Here is a 7,226-nt window from a genome sequence, read left to right as displayed (position 1 = left end):
GACTGAGACTTTGTCTAAATTCTTCTATTAACCAGGGCCTTACAACCCCTGGGAATTGGTCAAAGGTATAGTGATTGTTGAGTTATCATCATTGGGATTGAAAATTCTCGTGACAACAGGTGCTCCTTATGCCGGGGACAATTAACCAGCATGGCTACCACAGCATTCTGCAGCGATACGCCATCCCATCTGGTTTGGGCTTAGTGGGACTATCATTTGTTTTTCAACATTACAATGACCAAACACACCTCCAGGCTGTGTAAGGGCAATTTGACCAAAAAGGAGAGTGATGGAGTGCTGCATCAGATGACCTGATCTCCACAATCACCCAACTTCAACCCATTTGAGATGGTTTGGGATGAGTTGGACCGCAGAGTGAAGGAAAAGCAGCCAACAAGTGCTCAGCATATGTGGAAACTTCTTCAAGACTGTTGGAAAAGCATTTCAGGTGAAGCTGGTTGAGAGAATGCCAAGAGTGTGCAAAGCCGTATTTGTAGTAGTCGGGGACAGCCCTAATGGGAACAAATACCAGTGGGCAGATCTATTTTATTTGTTCCAACTAAACTACAGCACTTACTTTGATGTGTCAAATCTGATCCATCTATTGCAATCATAGAGTCTTACAAGAGGCATGAACATGTCTAAAAAGGGCCTAAAATGGCAACTTTCATTATGATTTTTTAAATATATTGTTTGTGATGCAAATGTTAAAGGGTGACTTTCACTTTTACTTGAGTCATTTTCTATTAAGGTATCTTTACTTTTACTCAAGTATGACAATTGGGTACTTTTTCCATCACTGTGATGCAAATGTTAAAGGGTTGTTCCACAAAATGGGTGTATTTTGCATCCCTTTGATATTTTAAGTAGAAATTATTCTCCACTATTGAATTTTAAAAGATTGTTATATTAGATAAAGTGCACTTTAATATTGACCACATGGAGAATTCAATATATCTAATTTAAAAGTCCCCTAAATATAAGTACCAATGGCAGATTGCCCCTTAAACAATTCCTACAGTACTGAACAACATATTCAAGTGTAGAACTTCAGTAGTTTGAGCCCGTTTTTAAGACAGTACTCACTGGTGGTAATCGGTACTTCAGTCTCCTCCTCCTTTTTCACTCCCAAAACGTCTTCCTCCCCCTCTTTAATTGAGATAGCCTCCTCTTCCTCTTTCACTCAAATGTTCTTCCTCTTCTTTCACTACATTCTCTTCTTCTTTCAATGTTATGGCATCTTCCTCCTTTTTGATTCTGAAAGCTTCTACCTCCTCCTTTTCCACTCTGACAACCTCTTTCCCATCTTCCTCTTTCACTGTAATATCGTCCTCTTCTTCTTTCAAAGTAATAGCCTCCTCTTCCTCCTTTTTCATTCTGAATGCTTCCTCGTCTTCTTTCACCAGAGCTTCTTTCTCCGTCGAGCTTCGTGAGCTCATGCTCCGGGTGATTAGCCTAACGCTGTATCAATTTAACACATTCGCTAATTTCACAAGCAAATTACGTTTAAAATAACTAGTAGATAATTCTGTTTACCTATGTTTAAAACACCAAGAGTAATATACACAAGATTGGTCGAAAACGCTTCAATGTTTCGGTTTTATGTTGGCTATCAAATCACCGCGTTGGTTGAATCAGAAGCCTTTTCGCATTTGAAGAAACCTCCCGTCCAGTGTTGCCAACTAATTTTCAGAGGAAGTTGATAGGGGCAAGTCGATTTGTTGCTAAAAGTTGCTAAATGACGGTGTGATGTCATTGCGTGATGACGTCATTACGTAATAACGTAAACCTGCATCATTATGTAGAATACACAATAACGTTACTCAAATTGACTGGCCATTTCGGCGAAAATATGATTTGACATTTGTTAGTTTAGATTTGTTTGTTTATTATCATATATTTTTATTTGTAAAAGTAATATAAACACAACATATTTTATATGATCAGATATTTTTATTTTTAAACACAACACATTGAATAATTAAACAATTACACATTATTGAACAATTACATTTGATTTATTTTCTTTTCAACTAGTAAACCTACACATTCTGAACAATTATAGTTTTAACCTCTATGGGCTAGGTGGGACGCTTGCGTCCCACCTACGTAACAGCCACTGCCAGCCTGTGGCGCGATTTTCAAAACCTTAAAAATCCTATTACTTCAATTTCTCAAACATATGACTATTTTACAGCCATTTAAAGACAAGACTCTCGTTAATCTAACCACACTGTCCGATTTCAAAAAGGCTTTACAACGAAAGCAAAACTTTAGATTATGTCAGCAGAGTACCAAGCCAGAAATAATCAGACACCCATTTTTCAAGCCAGCATATAATGTCACCAAAACCCAGAAGACAGCTAAATGCAGCACTCACCTTTGATGATCTTCATCAGATGACAACCCTAGGACATTATGTTATACAATACATGCATGTTTTGTTCAATCAAGTTCATATTTATATCAAAAACCAGCTTTTTACATTAGCATGTGACGTTCAGAACTAGCATACCCCCCGCAAACTTCCGGGGAATTCGCTAACATTTTACTAAATTACTCACGATAAACGTTCACAAAAAGCATAACAATTATTTTAAGAATTATAGTTACAGACCTCCTCTATGCACTCGATATGTCCGATTTTAAAATAGCTTTTTGGTGAAAGCACATTTTGCAATATTCTAAGTACATAGCCCAGGCATCAAGGGCTCGCTATTTAGACACCCGGCAAGTTTAGCACTCACCATAATCATATTTACTATTATAAAAGTTTGATTACCTTTTGTTGTCTTCGTCAGAATGCACACCCAGGACGTCTACTTCAATAACAAATGTTGGTTTGGTCCAAAATAATCCATCGTTATATCCGAATAGCGGCGTTTTGTTCGTGCGTTCCAGACACTATCCGAAATAGTAAAGAAGTGTCGTTCGCATGGCGCAATTCGTGACAATAAAATTCTAAATATTCCATTACCGTACTTCGAAGCATGTCAACCGCTGTTTAAAATCAATTTTTACGACATTTTTCTCATAGAAAAGCGATAATATTCCGACAGGGAATCTCCTTTTCGGCAAACAGAGGAAAAAATCCCAAAGGCGGGGGCGGTCGGGGTCACGCGCATAAGCCCAGTGTCCCTTGATCGGCCACTTGAGAAAGGCGATAATGTGTTTCAGCCTGGGGCTGGAATGACGACATTCTGTTTTTTCCCGGGCTCTGAGCGCCTATGGACGACGTGGGAAGTGTCACGTTAGAGCAGAGATCCTTAGTAAATGATAGAGATGGAAAAGAAGTTCAAGAAATGGTCAGACAGGCCACTTCCTGTAAAGGAATCTCTCAGGTTTTGACCTGCCATTTGAGTTCTGTTATACTCACAGACACCATTCAAACAGTTTTAGAAAATGTAGGGTGTTTTCTATCCATATGTAATAAGTATATGCATATTCTAGTTACTGGGTAGGAGTGGTAACCAGATTAAATCGGGTATGTTTTTTATCCAGCCGTGTCAATACTGCCCCCTAGCCCTAACAGGTTTAAGCAGTGTATTGGTAGTTAACATGCTACCTAACTGATCAACAATTATAGGTACAAGCTAATAACAAGGTATATATGCTATCTTCTTGAACAAGCAACTTAACTCAAATAATGATGTGTGCGCTAGGCATCTCTCTCCAGGTTGTTGTGCTGCTTGGCTGGCCAGCTGCCAGCTGGTTTCCTCCAGATATTTCCACTATTCTCACACACACTGCAGTACACACTGCCACCATCAACTGTGTGTCTCCGCCAGTTCCAGAAAGTCCACTCCTTGCATACGTACTGTAAATATGATGAACCATAGATTGGCAAGGAAATCCTCTTCATCTTCACTGTCCAACTGCATTGTCACGGAGCTGGAACCAGCAGTAGAGAATTGAGTGGCCTTAAAGCTGTATGCTGCTGTGGTGCCAAACTGCTGCAGAACTTCACTTGGTAGTTTATGCTGGTAACAAGTATCACCAGCCAGCTTCAGTCCATACCGCACCAGGAGTATGGAGTTGAGAGTGTGCAGTGACATTCTATTTCTTAAATTTGACTTGACCACACTCATTGGCCTCATGGGCTGCACCAGATTTGCCAGTTCTTGCTGTGAGATGTTACCACACTCTTCCACCAAGGCACCTGCAAGTTCCCGGACATTTCTGGGGGAATGGCCCTAACCCTCACCCTCCGATCCAACAGGTCCCAGACATGCTAAATGGGATTGAGATCCGGGCTCTTGCTGGCCATGGCAGAACATTGACATTCCTGTCTTGCAGGAAATCACGCACAGAACGTGCAGTATGGCTGGTGGCATTGTCATGCTGGAGGGTCATGTCAGGATGAGCCTGCAGGAAGGGTACCACATGAGAGAGGAGGATGTTTTCCCTGTAACGCACAGCGTTGAGATTGCCTGCAATGACAACAAGCTCAGTCCAATGATGCTGTGACCATGACAGAGACTCCACCTCCAAATCAGACCATCACCCCTGATGAGACAAAACCGCGACTCGCCAGTGATGATGAACATGGTACCTTCAGGCATTTGGAAATTTCTCCCAAGGATGAACCAGACTTGTGGAGGTCTACAATTTTTTACTGAGTTCTTGGCTGATTTCTTTTGATTTTCCAATGATATCAAGCAAAGAGGCACTGAGTTTGAAGGTAGGCCTTGAAATACATCCACAGGTACACCTCCAATTGACTCAAATGATGTCAACTAGCCTATTAAAAGTTTCTAAAGCCATAACATCATTTTCTGGAATTTTTCAAGCTGTTTAAAGGCACAGTCAATTTAGTGTACGTAAACTTCTGACTCACTGGAATAGTGATACAGTGAAATAATCTGTCTGTAAACAATTGTTGGAAAAATTACTTGTGTCATGCACAAAGTAGATGTCCTAACCGACTTGCCAAAACTACAGTTTGTTCACAAGAAATTTGTAGAGTGGTTGAAAAACGAGTTTTAATGACTCCAACCTAAGTGTATGTAAACTTCCGACTTCAACTGTAGATTGATGAGGGGAATTTAATATTTTTTTTTTTTGAATAAAGCTGTAATGTAACAAAATGTGGGAAAAGTCAAGGGGTCTGAATACTTTCTGAAGGCACAGTATATATCCTAATAAATAGAATTTGGACAGAAACATGGTTATTTTTTTATTTAAGCAGGTAACTCAACTGAGAACACAGTCTCATTTACAGCAAATACCTGGGGAATAGTTACTGGGCAGAGGATGGGGGATGAATGAGCCAATTGCTGGGGATAATTAGGTGACAGTGATGGTATGAGGCTCAGATTGGGAATGTAGCCAGGACACCAGGGTACATTTACATTTTAGTCATTTAGCAGACGCTCTTATCCAGAGCGACTTACAGTAGAGTGCATACATTTTTATTAAATATTTCTGAAATACTGGCCCCCCATGGGAATCGAACCCACAACCCTGGCGTTGTAAGCGCCATGCTCTACCAACTGAGCTACAGTGGGATCTTTAGTGACCACAGAGAGGACACTCGTTTAACATCCAATCCAAAAGACAGCAAACTACACAGGGCAATGTCAACCAATCACTGCCCGGGATATTGTTTTTAGACTAGAGGAAAGGGTACCTCCTACTGGCCCTCTAACACCACTTCCAGCAGAATCTGGTCTCCCATCCAGGGATCAAACAGGACCAACCCTGCTTAGCTGGAGAAGCCAGCAGTGGGATGCAGGGTGGTATGCTGCTGTCTCTAAAATCCAGCCTAATTATTTTCCCTCAGGAAGTTCTGGTAAATAGTGGTTGTAGTGTACTGCTGTCACCACCAGGCCTGGAGGGCATTTTGACTTTGTTGATAGCGAGCTGTGTTAGCGAGCTGTGTTAACTGTGTTAGCGAGCTGTGTTGCTAAAGACGTAGCAGCTAGCTAACAGACAACCGATCAACCTACTGTGTGTATTAAACATTCATATTCGACAGCCTTACCTATAGAGTAGCACCTTCTCTTCTTGACGTCAAAGCTGCAGTGTATTGTTGCTGTAGGAGTTTATAATTAATAATCCTATTTATTTCAAGCCACACCAATATGTCACCATACTATTCCTTTAAAGCTCCTCTGTCAGATATAAATCATCAGAGTGGGAAACCAACTGAAATGAAAACAATGGAGCAAATGTATCACTATCAGAGGGGTGTATTATGACATCAGATAGAACTACTCAGACATTCCAAATATCACTTGATTATCAGAGGGGTTATTATGACATCAGATAGAACGACTCAGACATTCCAAACCAGGCTTCATCCATATCATGAAGGTGGATATTGATCCAACCATTTCAAAAGTAATGACCAGGCTGATGGAAACAGGATATGCCTGAACACTTTTATAAATGCAGACAGACGATTTGTTAGTTCGTTTGACGTGGTGGGGTCTTTTTGTGTCAGTCAAAACATTTTAGTGAGAAACGGCGGTGGAAACTCCTTTATGAGCAAATATTTATATAATAACCATCACATCTTAGTTAACTTGGAGTCACATGATGATATATTGTGTGGTCCTCCCACTACGACTTGGGAACCCATGTAGTTTATTAGGCTACAGATGAAATAAGTTATGAACTTCACAGGGTGGTGAAAGTGCACGTGATGAGCTTGATGCTCCTTTCCAATACATTTTGATGTCTTATTCTGGTGACATGATGATCGATGCTTGTCTGCCATTTGACAAATAAAATATTTATCTTATCCATAATAATCTCATCATGTAGGTAGCCTACCAGCACAGTATATGTGAGCTGCTGGCTACAGTACACGTGCCATGTTCACATTTTATATAAAACGCAACAGCTTTTAAAAACCATCAGTAGAGTTGAAAATGTGATGGAAACCCATTTAACTTGTATTTTTCATTCAGTTCATGGGAATTTAAAAACAAAAGTATTTTTTTGTGCACTACGTTATCATGCAAAGCATTTTATCCGCAATAAGTCTGTTTGATGGAAACATTTCTGGTGGGAAAATGCGTATATTGTTTAATGCAGATTTTAGAATATTCACAGAAAAATCTGTCGCAAGTTGCACGGAAATGTAGCTACTAAGGTGGATATTGATCCAAAATTCCCCCAGGAAAGTGGAACGAGGAACTCTTCTTTGAGACAATGATAAACAGCAATCCGTGGGAGAGTTGTGATGGATATTATAAAATAAGGATCTGCTGGAGTCCAAG

The sequence above is a fragment of the Salmo salar genome, chromosome 02 (genome assembly GCF_965601325.2).
Source record: "Salmo salar chromosome 02, fSalSal1, whole genome shotgun sequence".
In the NCBI taxonomy this organism is placed as follows: Eukaryota; Metazoa; Chordata; class Actinopteri; order Salmoniformes; family Salmonidae; genus Salmo; species Salmo salar.
The sequence above is the reverse complement of the archived record's forward strand: the minus strand, read 5'-3'. Positions refer to the sequence as shown.